This window comes from Rutidosis leptorrhynchoides, chromosome 5, assembly GCF_046630445.1.
Source record: "Rutidosis leptorrhynchoides isolate AG116_Rl617_1_P2 chromosome 5, CSIRO_AGI_Rlap_v1, whole genome shotgun sequence".
Lineage (NCBI taxonomy): Eukaryota > Viridiplantae > Streptophyta > Magnoliopsida > Asterales > Asteraceae > Rutidosis > Rutidosis leptorrhynchoides.
In genome coordinates this window covers 89,326,692-89,353,319 of record NC_092337.1, presented here as the reverse complement: position 1 = coordinate 89,353,319, position 26,628 = coordinate 89,326,692, and positions in this window count along the sequence as shown.

The following is a 26,628-nucleotide window of genomic DNA, read 5'->3' as shown; positions in this document are numbered from 1 at the left end:
TGTATCAAATATTTATTTGATAAAATAATATCTATAATGATAGTAAGTAAAAGTTGTATTATTTTGTAATAACAATTATTATTATAAAAATATCAATATTTATAATTACTAAGATGACATTATGATAAAACGATAATTCTAATTATGATAACTTTAATATTTACGATAATTTTTAATATTATCTTTAAAATAATAATTCTATTTAAAATAATAATAATAATGATATTTTATAGTAACAATGACATTTCTATTAAAATGATAATTTTTGTTAAAATGATAGTTTTAATACTAACGATAATTTTAATAATAATAGTAATGATAAAAATAATAAGAACGATAATTTTATCTAAATCAATATCTTATAATATTTTAATTTCATCATGATACTCTTACCCATTATTTCCTAATCGTTTCATTTAATAGCTTTTAATCGTCTTTTATATCGTGTTCGTAATAATGATAATAATAGTAATCAAAATAATTAGGTGTTACAAATATTTGTTTTAATTACACTAATATTAATAATGATAGTTACTATAACATTATTAACAATAATACTAATAATTATCTTAATGATAATATAGTAATAATAATAATAACAATAACAATAACCATTTTTAAATAATGATATATATATTAATAATGATAATAGTAATAATAATACCAATAATAATAATAATAATAATAATAATTGGATAATAATAATAATACTAATTATAACTTTAACGATAATAACGATAGTAATAATAAAAAAAAATAACAATTTTTAATGATAAATCCTTTTATTGATAAAGATAATAATAATAATAATAAGATAAAACTAGAACGACGATAATAATGACGATAATAATAATCATTTTTAATAATAATACAAAAATTCGATGGACTATAACTTCAAATCCGTTCATCGAAATCAATTCGATATCTAAATGAAAAGTTCTTAATTTTTCGCTAGCTTTCCAACGACATGCATATCTTATACCTTATCTCAGTCGCATATATAACTAATTCAGGATTCAACATAACCTAACTAAAGGCAATATCAAAAGTACAAACATGCATAATCCTATATACTCGAGCACTAGTCAGGGATACACTATTAGTATGTAAAAGTTAAATTATGGGTACTCACGTATCAATATTGAGATTCAATATTGCAGGAAAGGTACGTAGACGCAACGGAGATGATAAACACTATATTGACCTCACGAGCATACCCATGAACCATACCCAATCACCTCCATAGCTATAACCCATAATTTACTTAATCCAATCCCACTCAAAAAACAATTTCGAAATCACTCGGACAGCACTCTGACGTAATATTTTATGTATACTAATAATATCTTGAAATAATACGGAGTAAATATATATATGTAAATCGATTGAGAGAGTTTAGAGAAAAATATTTTCAAGTTTTTATGAAATAATGAAACCTATTGAATTCTATTTATAATAGATTTTTGAATTATTAAAGTGAATTATTAAAGTATGAATTATTAAAGTGAATTATTAAAGTATGAATTATTAAAATAAATTATTAAAGTATGAATTATTGAAGTATGAATTATTAAAGTGAATTATTAAAGTATGAATTATTAAAGTTAAAGTAAAGTAAAATAAAAGTAAAGGTAAAGTTTAAGTATAGTAAAAGTATAAAACTATGTACGTATAATACGCGTATAAATATATATAATATTAATTTAAATCGTTATATATATTTAATAAAATAAAATATAAATATCGTTATCTTTATCATACTGGTTAAGTAATGAGTTATCAAAAGTGGTTCTAGATATTTATAAAAGTTATATACGTTTTAATAATAAAGTTCTTTTTAAACTGAAAACGTTTTTGTACGTTTGAAACTAAATCAAATAAATATAATAATTTTGTTTTCCAAAACCAAATATATTTTTAAGAATCATTTTGTTTAAAGGTTAAAATAATGGAAATCGTTATATCATAAAATGTTTTAGAAAAGTAGAATTATATATATTCATAATAGGTTTCAAGTTTTTAAATTACAGTTTGTTGGTGAAGCATGGGATAAAGTTCAAAGGTTAAATAAATGTATGAAATCATCTTAATGAAAAATGTCGAGTTACTTAACTTGTCGATATCCAACATCTAAGTTATTTACACTTCACGTTCTTACTTATAAATCACTTTACCATTTTTCGAATGTTGTCAAAATGAATAGATTTCTTAAATCACAGTGGACCTCATAACATAGACCCGTAATCATATCATAATGTATCTGATAAATCAATCATTTGATATTATCTTATAATTCTATCGATAAACATATTGAAACAAATACGTTCATGTAAAGTATTATACGTTTAATACTTTATTAATATTCTCAAGTTATAATATATATATATACATATATATACATTTTATTTATATATAACGGTTCGTGAATCGTCGGAATTTGATCGAGGTTATAATTAATATATGAACACAATTTAAAATTCTTGAGATTTAACTTAACAAACTTTGCTTATCATGTCAGAATAATATAAAGATAAAGTTTAAATTTGGTTGGAAATTTCCGGGTTGTCACAGTACCTACCCGTTAAAGAAATTTTGTCCCGAAATTTGAGTGGAAAGGTCGTGAATGATAATAAGTATGTTTTCATGATGCATACAGGCTGAAAATTAGAGTTTTATCATCGGCGAATAATTTGGATAAACAATCCATTTATATGAAGAGTACGAATGAAGCTAACATAGAAGAGTGAAATGAGTAAGTGTAGATTCATCTTATCATTTGACGTAGATATGATTGATTTCTAGATTTCAAGGGATTTGAAGAAAATATTTGTAATAAGATTTGATTCTCCGGTAACAAAAGGAATTAGGATCCGCTTTAAATGCGATCGTCCATTTTAATTGTTCTGTCAGAGATTTTCTTATAAATTCACCTCCTTCATTTTCTTACAACTCACACCTTCTGTTGATGCATTTTATGCAAGTCCCTAGACATCTACCCATGTTCATTGCAGGTATAACAGTTTACAGGCCACCATGATCGTTCGTTATTATCCTATCCATGTTTGTATGTGGTTACAGCAACTGCAGGAACGAGATTTGGATGTTTGACTATGTTAGACTTAATCAGACGTCCGAGTGAAGCCTCACTCGTACAGCTGATAGGCTCATACGCACGGTTGATGCTGAGCTAAGTCACAATTACAACCTAAATGAGAAGACACGAGTGAGTGATCACCCGTACGGCTGATGAAGCCATCTCGTATGTGTGATGGATGAATCGTACGGGTGAGTCAACAGCAGAGGTATATAAAGTCTTATGTTCTTCATTTTAGGTTAAGCCTCTCATTTGTTACACACACTCAGATCTGGTGAGCTCCTCCGATTCTCTCTCAACCCAAATCACCCAGGTGGTGAATAATAGCTCTAGGTGTTGATCTAATCACACTTGATTTAGTTGTGGTATGACTAAATTAATCCCAAAAAGCTTAACCTATTCACTAGAGGATTTGATTCACTTATTCCGTCATTGTGTGAGTTAAATCTGTTGATTTCTAAGTTCCTATTCATGTTTCATCACCTTCTATTCTTTCCCCCTCAACTCATATTTTAAAGTATTCATCAATATGCTCCATCCAGTTCTGATTCTCGATATACTTATAACTTTCATATCGGTCATTCTTCTTTTTCATCTACCGCCGGAAGAATCTATTTACTTCTACTATACTCTTGGGTTTATAGTGTTTCTAGTTCTCCCATGTCTTTATATTGCTATATGCAGCGATATATATGGTTTATAATTTTTGGTTTGTCGTTGGGCTTTATATCTTCCCTTATATTTCAAAGTCTCTGTTTCTATCTTCTATAATCATTGTCATCCACAGTTAATGCTCTCTTTTATTTGCTGCAATTTATACCCCAATTTCTATTTCGGAGTTTTGTCCTTTCGTTTCTTCTTCTTGCGATTAAGCACCGCTTGTAATGGTCCAGAATTCACAGATATGAATTTCGGAATGAACATTGTTAATGTTCTAGGAAGAAAATTGTGATGGCACGATCTTGACTTGTCAAATTACTAGAATACCTTGGAAAAGGCCGAATCATTAAGAAATATTTTCTTGATATTTTAGAGGTTAAATAGAATACAAGAGTCGTATAACATGGCACATGATGATGTTATAATCTGTGAATCATCACGTTCCATTTAGAAACTCAGCATGAATTACTGTAATATAATCACGTTGATCAAGTGTCATTATATTATACTAACTCATGCTTCAGTTTCCAACACTACTTCAAAAACATTCATATTTTAAACTCAAAGGTTTACAGAGTATAGGAACTAAACAGTTTCCTTTTTGATGTAATACAGATAGCGCAAAGAGATAAATGATTCCAGATAAGAATAGTTTTGGAAATATCTTCAGAAATATGGAGGATATTTATAATGAAAGATACGATGATATCTTAGAATTTCTAATATCAGAGGATGATGAAGAATATTGTCTGTAAGGGTTTAGTGTCAGGAGCAAGGTATTCGTTAATGACTTCAGCAGACACTGAATCATTTGGATTCTTTGAAGGCAGGTTCAGTCTTTATGATTTGTCCATAGCCTCCTTCATACTTTGCTCAATCCGTTTTCCAGTTCCAAAACTTCTCTATTTCCGAGCTTTGTTAATACACTAATCTTTATCATCAAACTTTTTACTGCTAAGGTTGTTTACAGTTTTTGTTGCTTCATCAGCATTTCAAGAACTAGTTCGCGGTTCAGAGTGTTTTTCAGAAACTTCACATTCGAAGTATGTAAGCCTTGGAAATAGACGTTATGTATAACTGTTGGCGTCAACATGCTGTGAGATTTCAAAATACTGATTGCTAATTCCCAATGATTCGTATGGCAATTCTCGTTACAAGAGGCAGATGAGTAAATGATGAGGTTTCGATAAATATAAAGATTCTTCGGAATGCCCAAGATCAGTGAAGTTGTTGGTAAGTTTATTGCTAATGTGGTGGAATATGAAAGGTTCTCCGGTAACAAAAGGGTAATCACATATATCAAAATTATGATAAGACTACTCCGAATGAAAAAAATTGAAGTTGTCTTGCTGGAGCTGTGATATAATTTGCTACTTTGCAAAGGAATTGCAAGGTTATTTTTGCTAATAAATGCCAAAAGATCTGACACAGATATGTGTTGAATTATGACTTTGGTTTCGAGAGCTTTTTAAGTACATAACTGTGGGTAATATGTGGTTGGATCATCATCTCGATTGCTCATTATTTGAAGTGTCTTCAGAGATTTTCGAAGGGTTTGAACACAGATTGTAATTGTTTGTATACATTTGATGTTCTAACACACTTTTGAAGTCAAAGTATAGCTTTGAAAGATGTAGGAATCTAAAAGTGATGGTACCGGTTATATCTCGAATTGAATTCTGAGATTTTAAAATCAGAATATGTAATTGGGTTTGAATGAGTATGGTTGTTTTGATTTCTATGAAAGAATGTATATTATTGTGAAAGTAGGAAGTATAATTGATAATTTACTTAATCTGATTCGAAGAATGTAACATATTAATTGTGAATTTATATATATCTCTCGGGTATTACCTACCCGTTAAATTTTTTTTACAATTAATATTTTACACATAAGAATTTTATTACAGTCTTTATGAAAATATATATGTATATATTCTCCTCAGATGTAACATAGATTTTAATGAGTTAATACTAAATTAAACTCATTTGATTTATGGTTAGAACTAGAATTGAATAATTCCTTGAAGGCTTTAGAGGTTACATAAGTATTTCTTCAATAATATTGAAATTATGAATCAATACTTCGTTATTTGTTGAGATGTGATGTTGGTTTTCGTTAAATTCTTATGAACTTCGCAAAGTACGAATGATGTTATCTGAAAAGTTTCGGTTACATCAATGATGAAGTGTAAAATCAAATATATACTTGATTTATTAGGAATTGGAATTTGTTGAATTGAGACAGAGATTGTAGTTAACGATGGTTAAGTCGCGGGTGAGGGACGTACATTATTGCATATTTGTAATATGAATTAACCGAGTAGTTAAGATTCACACACAATAGCTTAGCACGGAAAGATTTATTTTTTATTTCAAAATATATATATATAAAATATATATATATAATTTCTTCAGAGGGAATGAGTTAATTCTTCATAACTTGTTGATACAATATACACGTTATTGATTCGTAATGATGTCCACAGTGATTCTTGAACTGACGGAGTTTGTGATATTATAGGTGTTGTTGATTCTGATGTTGACTGTACTGACGATGCTGGTGACGTTGACGGTACTGTTGATGCTGTTGGTAAAACAAGTTTAACTTGTTAATCACACACCATTTTTGTCAGGGTTTCTACTCTTCCTTCTATCATTTTGGTTCGCTTAACTGATTTATGGTTAGGGCTAGATTAGATAATCTCTAAGACTTTAGAGATTATATAATCGCCGCGGAATGTTTCTCCAATGAAGTTATGAATTAATACTTCGTCAGTTATTGTTGTTGGTACTCCTTGGTATCTATGGTGCGTATGACGTTGATGCTAGTGGGACAGATTGTGAAGTTGGGGTTTACAACGCGGTTGTGATTGGAGGTGGTAATGGTACTGTTGGCGTTGATAATGGTGGTACTGGTTATGCTGCTGGTGCTGCTGCTGGTGTTTGTAATCTCTGCACCATATTCTCCAAAGCCACTATCCGAGCGCGAAGTTCGTTGACTTCTTCTATTATTCCAGGATGATTGTCGGTCGGAATGAGCGGATAAATAAAATCTAGAATTTGATGTAGTATATAATCGTGACGAGATACCCTGGAAATGAGAGAGAAAATGGTGTCTCGAATAGGTTCGCCGGTAAGTGCTTCAGGTTCTTCGCCAAGAGGGCAATGTGGTGGATGGAAAGGATCGCCTTCTTCTTGTTTCCAATGATTGAGGAGGCTACGAACCCATCCCCAATTCATCCAAAATAGGTGATGACTGATTGGTTGATCCATTCCGGTCACACTGCTTTCGGAGCTTGTGTGAGATTCCATTTCGGAATCCGAGTGACTGGAACTGATGACAAATTCCATTTCGTACGATTGGATAAAGGATTTTCGATATAAAATGATTTTTCGGCTATCGGGTGGTATTCTATTTACATAGGATATCTATATATAGAGATCAAAAGATTTCATAGATTACGGAGGAATTTGCGGGATATGTCAGGCAAAGTTTAAAGTAACAGATACGCTAAGATATGATTTAGCAGATACGCTAAGATATGAATTTTGTCTATACACTACTCATGCAAATAATGTAGCAAGACGTGTCTAGACTAATAATGATAAGCAGGTAATTTCCTATGGATGATAAGCAGATGATTTCCGACTAGAAATGATAAGCAAAACTTTTGACATGCAGACACGGTCGAAGTCCAGACTCACTAATGCATCCTAACGACTTATCAGTTAGACACACTAATGCAGACCTGGTTCGCTAAGACCACCGCTCTAATACCAACTGAAAGGACCCGTTCATATACATTATAAACGATTCACAATAGTTGATTACATTGCGAGGTATTTGACCTCTATATGATACATTTTACAAACATTGCATTCATTTTTAAAAGACAATCTTTCTTTACATCAAAAATTGACAGGCATGCCTACCATTTCATAATATCCACTATCCAACTATAAATTGATTTAATAATAATCTTTGATGAACTCAATGACTCGAATGCAACGTTCTTCGAAATATGCTATGAAAGACTCCAAGTAATATCTTTAAAATGAGCAAATGCACAGCGGAAGATTTCTTTAACACCTGAGAATAAACATGCTTTAAAGTGTCAACCAAAAGGTTGGTGAGTTCATTAGTTTATCATAATCATTTATTTCCATCATTTTAATAGACCACAAGAATTTCATTTCTAGTTCTCATAAATATACGTCCCATGCATAGAGAAAAAAAAATAATCATTCATATGGTGAACACCTGGTAACCGACATTAACTAGATACATATAAGAATATCCCCTATCATTCCGGGATCCTCCTTCGGACATGATATAATTTCGAAGTACTAAAGCATCCGGTACTTTGGATGGGGTTTGTTAGGCCCAATAGATCTATCTTTAGGATTCGCGTCAATTAGGGTGTCTGTTCCCTAATTCTTAGATTACCAGACTTTAATAAAAAGGGGCATATTCGATTTCGATAATTCAACCATAGAATGTAGTTTCAAATACTTGTGTCTATTTCGTCAAACATTTATAAAAGCGCATGTATTCTCAGTCCCAAAAATATAAAGGGTAAAAAGGTAAATGAAACTCACCATACTGTATTTCGTAGTAAAAATACATATAACGTCATTGAACAAGTGCAAGGTTGGCCTCGGATTCACGAACCTAAATTAATTATATATATTTATGTGTTGGTCAATATTTGTCTAACAAATTAGGTCAAGTCATAGTGTACCACAATCCTAATGCTCGAGACTAATATGCAAAAGTCAACAAAAGTAAATTTGACTCAAAATAATTTCCAAAAATCTATACATGATTAATATATAGTTTAAATATCGTCGTTTTATATTTTTAAATATTTTTAAAAGATTTATTAGAGTAAATAATATAATTTATTTATTAATAAATAAAATTTTATATTATATTTATATAATAAAATATACTTTTATATATATTAAGTAATAAAATTTATAGGGTTCATTTAATATTATAAAGATAATATGATAGGTATTATTAAAGTAAGTTATTACACGTAGTAAAATATGTTTGTATCAAATATTTATTTGATAAAATAATATCTATAATGATAGTAAGTAAAAGTTGTATTATTTTGTAATAACAATTATTATTATAAAAATATCAATATTTATAATTACTAAGATGACATTATGATAAAACGATAATTCTAATTATGATAACTTTAATATTTACGATAATTTTTAATATTATCTTTAAAATAATAATTCTATTTAAAATAATAATAATAATGATATTTTATAGTAACAATGACATTTCTATTAAAATGATAATTTTTGTTAAAATGATAGTTTTAATACTAACGATAATTTTAATAATAATAGTAATGATAAAAATAATAAGAACGATAATTTTATCTAAATCAATATCTTATAATATTTTAATTTCATCATGATACTCTTACCCATTATTTCCTAATCGTTTCGTTTAATAGCTTTTAATCGTCTTTTATATCGTGTTCGTAATAATGATAATAATAGTAATCAAAATAATTAGGTTTTACAAATATTTGTTTTAATTACACTAATATTAATAATGATAGTTACTATAACATTATTAACGATAATACTAATAATTATCTTAATGATAATATAGTAATAATAATAATAACAATAACAATAACCATTTTTAAATAATGATATATATATATATTAATAATGATAATAGTAATAATAATACCAATAATAATAATAATAATAATAATAATAATTGGATAATAATAATAATACTAATTATAACTTTAACGATAATAACGATAGTAATAATAAAAAAAATAACAATTTTTAATGATAAATCCTTTTATTGATAAAGATAATAATAATAATAAGATAAAACTAGAACGACGATAATAACGACGATAATAATAATCATTTTTAATAATAATACAAAAATTCGATGGACTATAACTTCAAATCCGTTCATCGAAATCATTCGATATCTAAATGAAAAGTTCTTAATTTTTTGCTAGCTTTCCAACGACATGCATATCTTATACCTTATCTCAGTCGCATATATAACTAATTCAGGATTCAACATAACCTAACTAAAGGCAATATCAAAAGTACAAACATGCATAATCCTATATACTCGAGCACTAGTCAGGGATACACTATTAGTATGTAAAAGTTAAATTATGATTACTCACGTATCAATATTGAGATTCAATATTGCAGGAAAGGTACGTAGACGCAACGGAGATGATAAACACTATATTGACCTCACGAGCATACCCATGAACCATACCCAATCACCTCCATAGCTATAACCCATAATTTCCTTAATCCAATCCTACTCGAAAAACAATTTCGAAATCACTCGGACAGCACTCTGACGTAATATTTTATGTATACTAATAATATCTTGAAATAATACGGAGTAAATATATATATATATATATGTGTAAATCGATTGAGAGAGTTTAGAGAAAAGTATTTTCAAGTTTTTATGAAATAATGAAACCTATTGAATTCTATTTATAATAGATTTTTGAATTATTAAAGTGAATTATTAAAGTATGAATTATTAAAGTGAATTATTAAAGTATGAATTATTAAAGTAAATTATTAAAGTATGAATTATTAAAGTGAATTATTAAAGTATAAATTATTAAAGTGAATTATTAAAGTTAAAGTAAAGTAAAATAAAAGTAAAGATAAAGTTTAAGTATAGTAAAAATTTAAAACTATGTACGTATAATACGCGTATAAATATATATAATATTAATTTAAATCGTTATATATATTTAATAAAATAAAATATAAATATCGTTATCTTTATCATACTGGTTAAGTAATGAGTTGTCAAAAGTGGTTCTAGATATTTATAAAAGTTATATACGTTTTAATAATAAAGTTCTTTTTAAACTGAAAATGTTTTTGTACGTTTGAAACTAAATCAAATAAATATAATAATTTTGTTTTCCAAAACCAAATATATTTTTAAGAATCATTTTGTTTAAAGTTTAAAATAATGGAAATCGTTATATCATAAAATGTTTTAGAAAAGTAGAATCATATATATTCATAATAGATTTCAAGTTTTTAAATTACAGTTTGTTGGTGAAGCATGGGATAAAGTTCAAAGGTTAAATAAATGTATGAAATCATCTTAATGAAAAATGTCGAGTTACTTAACTTGTCGATATCCAACATCTAAGTTATTTACACTTCACGTTCTTACTTATAAATCACCTTACCATTTTTCGAATGTTTTCAAAAAGAATAGATTTCTTAAATCACAGTGGACCTCATAACATAGACCCGTAATCATATCATAATGTATCTGATAAATCAATCATTTGATATTATCTTCTAATTCCATCGATAAACATATTGAAACAAATACGTTCATGTAAAGTATTATACGTTTAATACTTTATTAATATTCTCAAGTTATAATATATATATATATACATATATATACATATTTATTTATATATAACGGTTCGTGAATCGTCGGAATTTGGTCGAGGTTATAATGAATATATGAACACAATTTAAAATTCTTGAGATTTAACTTAACAAACTTTGCTTATCATGTCAGAATAATATAAAGATAAAGTTTAAATTTGGTTGAAAATTTTCGGGTTGTCACAGACTAGCAGGGACATAGTTTGGGTGAGTTAGTGAAAATGGCAGGGAAACGGGTCCATAAGCCGGTGTGTGGACAGATCTTTCGGAGTAGGATCCATCGGACTCGTTATCGGAGATGATGATCGGGCTATTGCGAGACATCCTAAATGAATAGAAAGAGAGATGATTAGGTAGGTTCTAAAGATGATGCAAGAGCACGAATAAAATGTAAGGGAAAAATGCACTAGAACTAAAACAGGAAAATTTATAGTCTTAAAGATTGCTAAGGCACCCACATAAGGCACACGTAGAAGGCAATCCTTGTTCTCTATAACAAGCCTTGGCTTTCCTATAATGAGATAGGTATGGTGGCGTTCTATTGTTGGAATACAAGTGAGTCATGGCTCTTATTTTAAGAGTCAGACGTGTAAGTATAGTTCCTATAGCAAAGTGTTTTATAAAGTTTTGAATGGTATAGGAATTCTAGGCATAACAAATATAAGTGAACTTAATGCACATAATCTAGAATGTATCACAGATAATCAATGCAAATGAACAACACGGTTATAGACTAGACTCACTAATGCATCCTAACTATTCATGTTAGTCACACTAATGTAACCTAGTTCCCTATAACCAGAGCTCTGATACCAACTGTAACACCTCGCCAAAATCGCCATTGACGCGGATGCTAACTCTGGTCCCAGTGCTCGGCTTGACTTCTAAGTAACAGCAGAGTTCTACAGTGGAAGCAATATATCTAAGTACCTGAGACAAAACATGCTTAAAGTGTCAACCAAAAAGGTTGAGTGAACAACATAGGTTTAATAATTGTAACAAGTTTTTAGACCACAAGATTTAATTAAGCGGTTTAATCAGTTCGGTAGTAGTGCTGTGTATATGATATCGATACTAACCATAAGTTACCCTAAACGCATCACGTTCGTGTCGTTCATCGTTATTATGTATCCATTGACCAGCGGTCATCCGGATAGAGACGTCACCCTCAATAGCGCTATCACAATAACTAAGCTTACCAAATTCCAGTAATTAACGATATCATGGTAGGGATTAAGCATGAATCAAAGCATGTTAGCAACAGTTTGAACTAATCAAAAGAAAGTTTTCATGTACTTATGTCTAAGTGTAAAACAGTTTAAAAGCAAGCATGTGTCTCACCCCAAAGTTTAAAATAAGTAAATAAAAAAAGTTAAAAAGCGGGGCTATGAAGTTCACGTTAATAGCAGATAGATATTCCACGCAAGTTATACGATCGGAGTGTTGAACACGGAGATCTCAACCTAGAGATATTATGTTCGATTAGTTAATGTCTAATAGACATAAAGTTTGTTTATTAATATAGTAAACTATATTAACAGTGACCGTTTCCGAGAAAAGTTATATTTATATGAATGATAATATACTTAGTGTTATAAGTGTTACTATATAGGTATGTGTACAGGTTATACTAATGATAGTATTATTAATCTTTAATTATTCAACCTTTATGTATATACCTATCGTTATATATTACACTTATAAATATACCTACATGTGTTACATACATATACATATATTCTTTATTATTATTATTCATGTGTGTGTTCATAACTATATGATATATATATATATATATATATATATATATATATATATATATATATATATTAGGTGTTGGTGTTACATATACATAAGTGTAAGATGATACGTATATATATACTTATTACTTTTATTATTATGTTTACTAATCGCATATAACTTACATAATGCACATTCATTCATTCATACACACGTACATATACATACATATATACATATACATATACAAGTATGTATATATTTACATATACAGACACACATATACCTACAATGTATACATGCACACACGTACGTATGCATGCACGCATGCACATACACCATGATCACTTTACTAATCCATAATCTTAACCTAATTCTTTTAATCACAATCTTTATAACTTAACACAAAATCATAAGTTTTAACATAATATTAATCAACACATGAAATCATATCTTTTCAACATAATCACTAGTTATTTTCATTAACCCTTAATCATAACAATCATAGTCATACTTGTTATCATCTTTTAATTATACTTTTACTTTGATCATAACCATTATTACTTTACTAATCGACTTTTATTAAACCTACTTAACCTTATTACACCACATAAAATCATAACTTTTATCTTAATAACTAATCATATCCATAACTCCAACCCTTATTATCCATATGTATTATCGAAACTTATAACCCTAATCTTTATTACACACCATTCCTTTTCATAATCTATATCATAATCATAATTTAAATCTTTTAACCCTAATCATAATAATCATAATCAATTCTTATTCATTATCTAATTATTACCACTTCATAATCATACTAACTTCTTATCGAATTAAAATCTTTATTTACATTATTAACAACTAAATTCCATTAACCATCTTTTATAAATTCCTTTTTAACCTCATTAACTCACACATTCCCTATATAATAATTATACTTAATTCATCTTATAACTCATATTCATTATCAACCTTTAACACATAAAATCATAATATTCTTATTAATAACTAATACTTGATCAAGATCATACTTCTTAATACTTAATATGATACTTATAAATATTTGAATTAAGAACAAGATTAACTAGGTTATTAGGTATACCTTACTAAGATTGAGACTAAGGATGATGATGATGATACGAAATAGGAAACCAGAACACAGAAGCAGACCCAGTAGCAACCACGACCAAAAAGAGGCTGTTTTGGGTCTTCTTGATCGATAGAAACACACGCAGGTACAACAGCAATTATGCTGCAGGTTTGATCGATAACTTGGGCTGTTTTTGGCTCGACAACACAGCAGGAATAGCAGCAACAATTGGGTTGTTTTGATCACGTAAAGCACAGCAAGAAACAGCTGGAAAAATTAAACTTTGAAGGTTGTTGTGGTGTCGAATAATACAGCAGAAAATAGAAGATGACTTACTCGTTCCTGGACTGTTTTGGAGGCGATCTGCAGCAAGAAAAATAGGTAAATCACAGGCTAGAAACAAAATGCAACTAAGGACCAATGTGCATGTTGTTTTATTGATGCAGGTGAAGGTTTTTGAGGGCTGCTGATTACGGCTGAAAGAGGCTGGAATGGTGATGATGTTTTACGATCTCAGGTGGCTTGGAAGGGGTTATTTAGTCAACAAACTGAAGGGGGGAAACTGCAGGTTATTAGTCGACTAATTCATGGGTTTATTTGTGGTGATTTCTTGAGAATTACTTGAGGGTATTTATAGTTGTTGTAGGTTTCCTAATCCTACACAATTTGTATTAAGCTAGGATTAAGCAAACTTGGTCATCAAGTTTACTTGAACATTACAGCCGATTTATTGTATGATACATATGATTCATTTTTTTTTTATATCGGCAATTAAGTCTTATATATATATATATATATATATATATATATATATATATATATATATATATATATATATATATATATATATATATATATATATATATATATATATATTTATACTTTTTTTTATATAGATACTTCTTATTTAAATTACATTTTATTTATTAATTTACTTATTAGTCCATGCCTTTTTTGTTAAATTTTAATTTAGTTCTAATTAGTTTTTAAATTTATAATTTGTCACTTTTAATTTATTACTTATGGTTTATATTATTAATTTAGAATTAGGGTTAGGGTTTAATATTCAATATTAAATGGTATTAGGGTTTAGTATTTAATGTATACAGTTAGATTTAGGGTTTTTAAATATTATTAGGGTTTTAGTATTAATTACTTTATTAATTATATCCCGGATAACAACCCTAATGCTATTACACGGAGGAACAAATGAAAAACCCTAAGAGTATTTTGGAAATTTTCATGATGGAAAAATGTGGATTGTTATAGTCAGTATATAAGACTAGAGATGTTCTTTATTATCAGAGAGCACTAGATTCTAATACAACTACTGCGTTACTAGTATTTTTAATGGTAACCAAGTGTTTAAGTTAAAATTTTTAAAAATCCGAAAGAATTTAACCCCTTCCCACACTTAAGATCTTGCAATGCCCTCATTTGCAAGAAATCAGTAACAATTTAAATTATTGAGGGTGATTAGCGTAGAAAAATGATTAAATTTTATCAAAGTTTCCAAACATATTGGCGTTTGTTTGTTGAATGATAAATAGTGCACATCATTTGTTCATTCCGTCTTGTTTGTTACATCACATTTGTTTTTCGTTTTGTCGTCAAAATTAGTAGCTTTTGCTGAACTTAATGCCAGTCTTTGAAAGTTCGCTGTTTTACCCTGTTGTGTACAATTGACAATATACATACATACAAATAATAACATGCAAGGTAATTTGAAATGGGACTTAACATCCCACTTTCAAATTATAAATACGAAATATTAGTAGAACATAATAAAAAAAATTAAAACTTACATTAAAGTATCACAATATTATATATTTAAACATAAATAAATAAAAATAATAAAAAGATAAAAATCATAGAAATCACCTATGGGAACTATATCAATCTGGATAGGGGTTCCAGTTCATGTCGTCGGGCGGGTTCCACGGTTGGTTATAGGTGTACTGATAGGCCTGGTTAGGGTCGTAGAGAGTAAATGGTGGTCGCATATCAGGCTGATGTGGTGGATAGTAAGCAGGTCTGGTCGGTACGTAGTTATTTGGTACCTGAGGTGATAGCTGGCTCATGATCTGATGCTGATGATAGTGCCATCTATCATGCTGTCGTTGCTTGGAATGCTCATACACATTCTCGGCGTGCCACTACTCGAACTGACTAAATCTAGCCTCGTTTGTCATTTCTACCTCATCTATACGCTGATAAATGTTAGTAACAGCCTCCCTAATGACATTCCTAATGTCATCCGGTTCTTCCATTTCTTCATCTGAACCTCTCTCTACCTGTGGATGACGACCATCATATGGTACTGCCTGATTGCGTCTGCTCTTTAATACCTTTGCACCCTGATAGACTTTCAATCCTAAAGTCTCAACCTGTTCCCTACACACCATCAGTGGACCCCTTTGATCCCTATCTACACCCAAATACTCTCCAATGAGAGTAACAAAAATACCTCCTCCTATTATTCCCCCGTCCTGTATTCCTACCACCATTTTGGACAGATAGAAACCAACACAGTAGGGGATATTAACAAAGCTTCTAGTGTTTCAAATACACTTAAGGTAAAATAAATCGTGTAAGGTCATCTTCTCCTTGTTTTTACCTCTTTGTGTAATCAAATTAGCTTGTTAATATCTAAATAGGAGTGTCTTCCTCCCAGCGTAAAAACATTATAATTTGACATACGCCTCCAGACGGCGTCCGCGTCAAAATTCCTATCTACCCTTTCACCATGATAAATCAAATTTGTACAATCAGGTAGTAGTAATTCACCAGGAGTGTAAATCTGTAAAGCCCTAGCCATGTCCAGCATGGACATCCTATACATCCTACGGCCAAGTAAAAATCTAAGAAAATTTCTATCATCTAACCTAACTACATCCGTATTTAACGCTATAGTACTCATAAGCTCAACACACCATTCTTTATATACATGCCTACGAATGGTGAATAAATGTTCCTAATCGGGAAAAGAAGAGTTCACATACCTTTGGATCAGATACTGCCTAACTGAGTTAACTAGTTGGACCTTTTCCAAAGGCTCCCAATCGATTACCCTCGGTACTTCTACATTTTTCGTTACCAGTTTAAATTTGTTACTTTGGTACGTCGGGTAATCTCTCCAGCTTCGATCAAATCTCAAATTAGGATGCAACTGTTCTTCATAAATCGTTGGGTGTTCTATTATTGGATGAATTGGAAATTGTACGTAGGCATTAACATATTCTTGCTGCGGATCATAATATGGTATGTGTTGATCATTATGATATTATTGTTCTTGTTGTTGTTCCTATTCAGGTTCTGGTTCATATTATATTTCTGGTTCAGGTTCCAGAGCAGGTTGTCTAGATGATGATGATGCACCATCAGTATCGGTATATCTTTGCAAAACACATTAAACACAAAATTTGTGCATCCAAATATGCATTAGTGTTAGCAAAATAACAACTTGAAACAATTACAATAACATGTTCAATCAAAATTAAACTTCTACACATTTTCACAATTTTAACAATTCTACACTTTTTCAAATAAGCATATATGAAAATGTTTACAAAGTTCATAAGCATTCAACTCAAATAACATGTTAAAATAACTTCAACTCAAATAACATGTTAAAATAACCATTACTAGCAATTAAACAAGTTTCAAATGACATTTAGATCAAATTAATCAAGTTCATGAATTTTAGACTTAAAAAGTCCACTTTAATTCTCAAAAATCATGTTTAGGATCAAAGTTTGGATCATTTAGCTACCTAAACATGTTACACTACTTAATTTAGCAATAATTCATGACAAAAATCGGCCATAACCTGTTTATATCAAAAAGCCCCAAATTGCTCAAGAACACAAACCCTATATTCCTAAAAATTTTGAAGTTTTTGGCTTCAAATCATGTTAAATAGCATCAATCTAGGTTATACATGAATAATATACTAACAATTTAACTCTAATTACACTAGAATTTAACAAAATCAAATTAGGTAAAAATTAGCTCAAGAACACTAAAATTCAAATTTAAAGAGTTTTAGGGATGTAATTGTTACCTTTCTTGAAAAACTTCTTAACAAATTCATGGTTAAAGCGGATTATAGCAAGAGATTTGGTTGATTTTGATGAAAAAATGAAGATTTTAGAGGTGTTTTTGAGAGTATTTGCGTATGTGTGTGTGTTATTTTGTGAAGAGCAGAAGCAGCTCGTGAAGCTTTTGTTCCTGACCAGAATTCGGTCCCCATGCGATCGCATGGTTATGAAGGCCAAACCCCATGCGATTGCATGGGGTTATTTTTTTTTTTTTTTTTTTAAGAAACCTTTAACTAATAAAACATAAATTAATAAATTTTAAAAATTTATTTCTTTTAAGAATGAGGGCGTTTCGGATCGTTGTCCAAGTCCGTCTCTCGACAAAATTTTAAAATTTGTCACTTTTTAAGCGTTGTTTTAAAAGCAAAGATTTTTGGATTTTTTTAAATGTTTTTGGCATACTTTAATTCAATAAGATTAAAAATAATGATAATAAAATTTCTCGTCCCTCCCTTGGGTAAAGCAATTTTGGTTCAACGACCTAGTTTTCAACTCACGACGAATTTTAAATATCAAATTTTTAACTTAATGAAATTAAGCAAATTTTTGTTTTTAAATTCACACCAAACTTAAAATTAAAATGCATAAAATTAAAAATTCATATAAATAAAATTAATATTTTTAATTTTACAAACTTATATTAAAAATATTAATTTTTAAAATACTTAAAAACTTAAATATATTGATTTATAAAAATTTACATTAATAATTTAATATTTATATATTAATTTTAAAAACATGGTAAAAATTAAAATTAAAAATCTTTTTGGTCTTTTATCCCACTTTAATCAATCAAATATTATTAAAAATATACGCCTCTCTTTTCGGTAAAGTAATTTCGGTTCCATAACTTAGTTTTACTCCTGACGAATTTTTGAAATATTTTTGGTTGATTAATTAAAGATATTTATACCTTAAGAATAAACGGTAAATTTCGAAGTGATGTAATAAATTTTTGTATGATATCAATAATTTCGGTTACACATACCTAATTTTATTGAATACCAATTTAATACTTTATAGCGAACGATTCAGCGTTTATTATCAAAAGGTTAAAAGCAATAAATAAAAACTAATAAAAACTGTACATACTTACCTATTAGATAGAATTCTCAGAGACCTGCTTTAGCTGACTCATAGGAGAGTCGTGTGATTTGGTTTTCCATAGCTACGTAAGCATAACCTAAATTCTTCAATATCTTTTCTTCTAAACATATAAACGGTCCTTCTCTGCATAGAGTAACAAATTCGGTATTTGAATATGTTTGATTATTTGAACATTTACCTTCGTGTGACCATTTTTCGCATTTATGACATCTTTCAAGGTGTCGTGCTCTTCTTTTTGTTGCGGATTTTGATTTTCCTTTACCAAAATGTATCTTATGATGATTTTTTCTGAGTTCTTTCCTTACTCCGTCCATTTTGGCTCTTATGAAGGATACCACTTCACTTGGAAGTGTGTCATTATTACGTTTAGTAATCATAGCATGTAGTAGTAGACCATGGTTCAGATCAAAGGAATTCTTCATCTCGTAAAACCTAAAAAAATAAAAATTCAGAATGGAGGGAGAAGACTAGTTCTTTAGGGTCTGCTAGGGAAAGACCATTCGGATTCCATTCTCGAAAACTACACGAAAACAGAATATCTAACTCTAACAGAAATATATATTACCCTAAAAAGATTCGAACCTTCCCACACTTAGTTAGCTATGGTGTCGAAATTGTGATTAACTTCATCTTCAACTTCCATTAGATTATCTATGTAATGTTTAACTCTGTGACCATTAACATTAAATTCAATCCCATTTGAATTTATTAATTCTACTGTTCCGTACGAGAAAACTCTTTTGACTATGAAAGGTCCAGACCATCTTGATTTCAATTTTCCAGGAAATAGCTTGAATCATGAATTGAAAAGAAGAACTCTGTCTCCTTCTTTAAATTCTTTTGAACTTCTGATTCTTTTATCATGCCATTTCTTCGTTCTTTCCTTATAGATTATCAAACTTTCATATGCTTCATGTCTTAATTCTTCTAATTCGTTTAATTGACTTAACCGTAGACGTCCGGCTTCATGTAAATCAAGATTACATGTCTTCAAAGCCCAAAATGCTTTGTGCTCAATTTCTACTGGAAGGTGACATGCTTTTCCGTAAACGAGTCTAAAAGGTGTGGTTCCAATTGGGGTTTTGCAGGCTGTTCTAAAAGCCCAGAGTGCATCCTCCAATTTCATGGACCATTCCTTCGGATTTGATCCTACGGTTTTCTCTAGAATACGTTTTAAAGCTCGGTTGGTATTTTCAACTTGTCCACTTGTTTGTGGATGATAAGCGGTTGATATTTTATGAGTTACTTCATATCTTTTGAGAACTTTCTCAAGTTGATTATTACAAAAATGAGTACCCCGATCACTTATTAAAGCTTTCGGTGTTCCGAACCTCGCAAAAAGACATTTTACGAAGTTGACTACAACTCGTGCATCGTTAGTTGAGAGAGCTTTGAAAGGACCCGTTCATATACATTATAAACGATTCACAATAGTTGATTACATTGCGAGGTATTTGACCTCTATATGATACATTTTACAAACATTACATTCGTTTTTAAAAGACAAACTTTCTTTACATCGAAAATTGACAGGCATGCATACCATTTCATAATATCCACTATCCAACTATAAATTGATTTAATAATAATCTTTGATGAACTCAATGACTCGAATGCAACGTTCTTCGAAATATGCTATGAAAGACTCCAAGTAATATCTTTAAAATGAGCAAATGCACAGCGGAAGATTTCTTTAACACCTGAGAATAAACATGCTTTAAAGTGTCAACCAAAAGGTTGGTGAGTTCATTAGTTTATCATAATCATTTATTTCCATCATTTTAATAGACCACAAGAATTTCATTTCCAGTTCTCATAAATATACGTCCCATGCATAGAGACAAAAATAATCATTCATATGGTGAACACCTGGTAACCGACATTAACTAGATACATATAAGAATATCCCTTATCATTCCGGGATCCTCCTTCGGACATGATATAAATTTCGAAGTACTAAAGCATCCGGTACTTTGGATGGGGTTTGTTAGGCCCAATAGATCTATCTTTAGGATTCGCGTCAATTAAGGTGTATGTTCCCTAATTCTTAGATTACCAGACTTTAATAAAAAGGGGCATATTCGATTTCGATAATTCAACCATAGAATGTAGTTTCAATTACTTGTGTCTATTTCGTCAAACATTTATAAAAGCGCATGTATTCTCAGTCCCAAAAATATAAAGGGTAAAAAGGCAAATGAAACTCACCATACTGTATTTCGTAGTAAAAATACATATAACGTCATTGAACAAGTGCAAGGTTGGCCCCGGATTCACGAACGTATCAATATTGAGATTCAATATTGCAGGAAAGGTACGTAGACGCAACGGAAATGATAAACACTATATTGACCTCACGAGCATACCCATGAACCATACTCAATCACCTCCATAGCTATAACTCATAATTTCCTAAATCCTATCCTACTCGAAAAACAATTTTGAAATCACTCGGACAGCACTCCGTCGTAATATTTTATGTATACTAATAATATCTTGAAATAATACGGAGTAAATATATATATGTAAATCGATTGAAAGAGTTTAGAGAAAAATATTTTCAAGTTTCTATGAAATAATGAAACCTATTGAATTCTATTTATAATAGATTTTTGAATTATTAAAGTGAATTATTAAAGTATGAATTATTAAAGTGAATTATTAAAGTATGAATTATTAAAGTGAATTATTAAAGTTAAAGTAAAGTAAAAATAAAGTAAAGGTAAATTTTAAGTATAGTAAAAGTATAAAACTATGTACGTATAATACGCGTATAAATATATATAATATTAATTTAAATCGTTATACATATTTAATAAAGTAAAATATAAATATCGTTATCTTTATCATACTAGTTAAGTAATGAGTTGTCAAAAGTGGTTCTAGATATTTATAAAAGTTATATACGTTTTAATAATAAAGTTCTTTTTAAACTGAAAACGTTTTTGTACGTTTGAAACTAAATAGATCAATCGAGTCTTTATGAGATTCAATCTTCCACTATCCTTTGTCTAGTTCTCAATGATTGACAATTTGTTCTTATTTATAAATCACTTTACCATTTTCTGAATATTGTTAAAATGGAAAGATTTCTCAAATCAACGTGGGCCTTTCAACAGAGACTTGTAATCATAATTCAATATATCTGATAATTCAATCATTTGATCTTATCTTCTAATTCCATTGATAAACATTTTGAAACAGATACAATCATATAAAGTATTTAATCTAATATTTTGTTTACGTTTCAAGTTATAATATATATACACATATACATATATAATCATATTCGTTTAATGGTTCGTGAATCGTTGGAACTTGGTCGAGGTTGAATGAATGTATGAACATAGTTTAAAATTCTTGCAATTTAAGTTAACAAATATTGCTTATCGTGTCAGAAACATATAAAGATTAAAGTTTAAATTTGGTTGGAAATTTCTGGGTTGTCACAGTACCTACCCGTTAAAGAAATTTCGTCCCGAAATTTAAGTGGAAAGGTCGTGAATGATAATAAGTATGTTTTCATGATGCATACGGGCTGAAAATTAGAGTTTTATCATCAGCGAATAATTTGGATAAACAATTCATTTATATGAAGAGTACGAATGAAGCTAACATAGAAGAGTGAAATGAGTAAGTGTAGATTCATCTTATCATTTGACGTAGATATGATTGATTCCCAGATTTCAAGTGATTTGAAGAAAATCTTCTTAATAAGATTTGACTCTCCGGTAATCAAGGGAATTAGGATCCGCTTTAAATGCGATCGTCCATTTTAATTGTTCTGTCGGAGATTTTCTTATAAATTCACCTCCTTCGTTTCCTTACAACTCACACCTTCTGTTGATGCATTTTATGCAAGTCCCTAGACATCTACCCATGTCCATTGCAGGTACAACAGTTTACAGGCCACCATGATTGCTCGTTATTATCCTATCCGTGTTTGTATGTGGTTACAGGAACTGCAGGAACGAGATTTAGATGTTTGAATATGTTAGACTTAGTCAGACGTACGAGTGAAGCCTCACTAGTACGGCTGACAGGCTCATACGCACGGTTGATGCTGAGCTAAGTCACAATTACAACCTAAATGAGAAGACACGAGTGAGTGATCACCCGTACGGCTGATGAAGCCAACTCGTACGTGTGATGAATGAATCGTATGGGTGAGTCAACAGCAGGGGTATATAAAGTCTTATGTTCTTCATTTTAGGTTAAGCCTCTCATTTGTTACACACACTCAGATCTAGTGAGCTCCTCCGATTCTCTCTCAGTCCAAATCACCCAGGTGGTGAATAATAACTCTAGGTGTTGATCTAATCACACTTGATTTAGTTGTGGTTTGACTAAATTAATCAAAAAAAACTTAACCTATTCACTAGAGGGTTTGATTCACTTATTCCGCCATTGTGTGAGTTAAATCTGTTGATTTCTAAGTTCCTAGTCATGTTTCATCACCTTCTATTCTTTCCTCCTCAACTCATATTTTTAAAGTATTCATCAATATGCTCCATCCAGTTCTGATTCTCGATATACTTCTAACTTTCATATCGGTCATTCTTCTTTTTCATCTACCGCCGGAAGAATCTATTTACTTCTAATATACTCTTGGGTTTATAGTGTTTCCAGTTCTCCCGTGTCTTTATATTGCTATATGCATCGATATATATGGTTTATAATTTCTGGTTTGTCATTGGGATTTATATGTTCCCTTATATTTCAAAGTCACTGCTTCTGTCTTCTATAATCATTATCATTCACATTTAATGCTCTCTTTTATTTGCTGCAATTTATACCCCAATTTCTATTTCGGAGTTTTGTCCTTTCGTTTCTTCTTCTTGCGATTAAGCACCGCTTGTAATGGTCCAGAATTCACAGATATGAATTTCAGAATGAACATTGTTAATGTTCTAGGAAGGAAATTGTGATGGCACGATCTTGACTTGTCAAATTACTAGAATACCTTGGAAAAGGCCGAATCATCAAGAAATATTTTCTTGATATTTTAGAGGTTAAATAGAATATAAGAGTCGTATAACATGGCACATGATGATTTTATGATCTGTGAATCATCACGTTCCATTTAGAAACTCATCATGACTTACTGTAATATAATCACATTGATCAAGTGTCATTATATTATACTAATTCATGCTTCAGTTCCCAACATTACTTCAAAATATTCCTATTTTAAACTTGAATGTTTCAGAATTTAGAAACTAAAATAGTTTCTTTTATGATGTAATACAGATAGCGCGAAGAGGTAAATGATTTCAAATAAGAAAAATTAAGAAAATATCTTCAGAAATATGGAGGATATTTATAATGAAAGATATGATGATATTTTAGAATTTCTAATATCAAAGTATGATGAAGAATATTGTCCTCAGAGGTTTAGAGTCAGGAGCAAGGTATTCGTTAATGACTTCAGCAGGTACTGAATCATTTGGATCCTTTGAAGTCAGGTTCAATCTTTGTAATTTGTCCACAGCCTCCTTCCTACTTTGCTCAATCCATTTTCCAGTTCCAAAACTTCTCTTTTTCTGCGCTTTGCCAGCACACTTCATCATTATCATCCAGCTTTTACCGTTTAAAGTCGTTTATAGTTTTTGCTGCTTCATCAGCATTTTTTTTCTTCCATTTTCGGAGAACCAGTTCGTAGTTCGGAGTGTTTTTCAGAAACTTCACATTCAAATTAAGTCCAGAAGATAGACGTTATATATACACATATAACTGTTGGCGTAGACATCCTGCAAGATTTCAAAATACTGATTGCTAATTCCCAATGATTCGTATGGCAATTCTCATTACAAGATGCGAATGAGTAAATGATGGGGTTTCAATGAATAATTATAATGACTTTTTGGAGAGGCTAAAGTCAAAGGGTAATGAAGTTGTTGGTACATCTGCTAATAATGTGGTGGAATGTAAAAGGTTCTCTGGTAACGATGGTGTATATCTCAAGGTTATAATAAGGTTAGTCTGACTGAAAAGTCGAAGTTGACTTGCTGGAGCTGTGACAAAACTGGCTACTTTGAATAGGAGTCGCAAAGTTATTTTTGCTAATAAATGCCAAAAAATCTGACGCGGATACGTTGTTTAAACTTTTACTTTGGTTTCAAGAGTTTTTCGGGTACATAACTGTGGGTAACATGTGGTTGGATCATCATCTCGATTGCTCATCATTCGAAGTGTCTTCAGAAATTTTCGAAGGGTTTGAACACAGATTGTAATCGTTAACATACATTTGATGTTCTAACACAGTTTTGAAGTCAAAATATAGCTTGTGAAAGATGTAAGGATCTAAGAGTGATGATTTTGGTCATATCTCAAGTTGAATTTTGAGATTTCAAAATCAGAATATGTAATTAAATTTTGAATGAGTATGGTTGTTTTGATTTCTATAAAAGAATGTATATTGTTGTGAAAGTAGGGAGTATAATGGATGATTTGCTGAATCAGGTTCGAAGAATGTAACATATTAATTATGAATTTATATATCTCTCGGGTATTACCTACCCGTTAAAAAAAATTTCACAATTAATATTTTGTACAAAAGAATTTTATTACAGTCTTTATGAAAATATATATATGTATATTTTCTTCAGATGTAACATAGATTTAATGAGTTAATGTTAAATTAAACTCATTTGATTTACGGTTGAAACTAGAATTGAATAATCCCTAACGGCTTTAAAAAGTACATAACTTTTACGCAGTATTTCTTTAATGACATTGAAATTATGAATCAATACTTCGTTATTTGTTGATGTATGATGTTCGGTTCGTGGAATTCTTGTGAATTTCGCAAAGTACGAATGATGTTATCTGAAAACTTTCGGGTACATCGATGATGAAAGTATAAAATCAAATATATACTTGATTTATTATGAATTGGAATTTGTTGAATTGTGACAGAGATTGTAGTTAACGCTGGTTAAGTTGCGGCCGAAGGACGTACATTATTGCATATTTGTAATATGAATTAATCGAGTAGTTAAGATTCACACACAATAGCTTAGCACGGAAAGATTTATTTCAAAATATATATATATAATATACATATAATTTCTTCAGAGGGAATGAGTTAATTCTTCATAACTCGTTGATACAATATACACGTTATTGATTCGTAATGATGTCCACAGTGATTCTTGAACTGACTGAGTTTGTGATGTTATCGGTGTTGTTGATTCGGATGTTGACTGTACTGACGATGCTGGTAACGCTGACGGTACTGTTGATGCTGTTGGTAAAGCAAGTTTAGCTTGTTAATCACACACCATTTTTGTCAGGGTTTCTACTCTTCCTTCTATCATTTTGGTTCGCTTAACTGATTTATGGTTTGGGCTAGATTAGATAATCTCTAA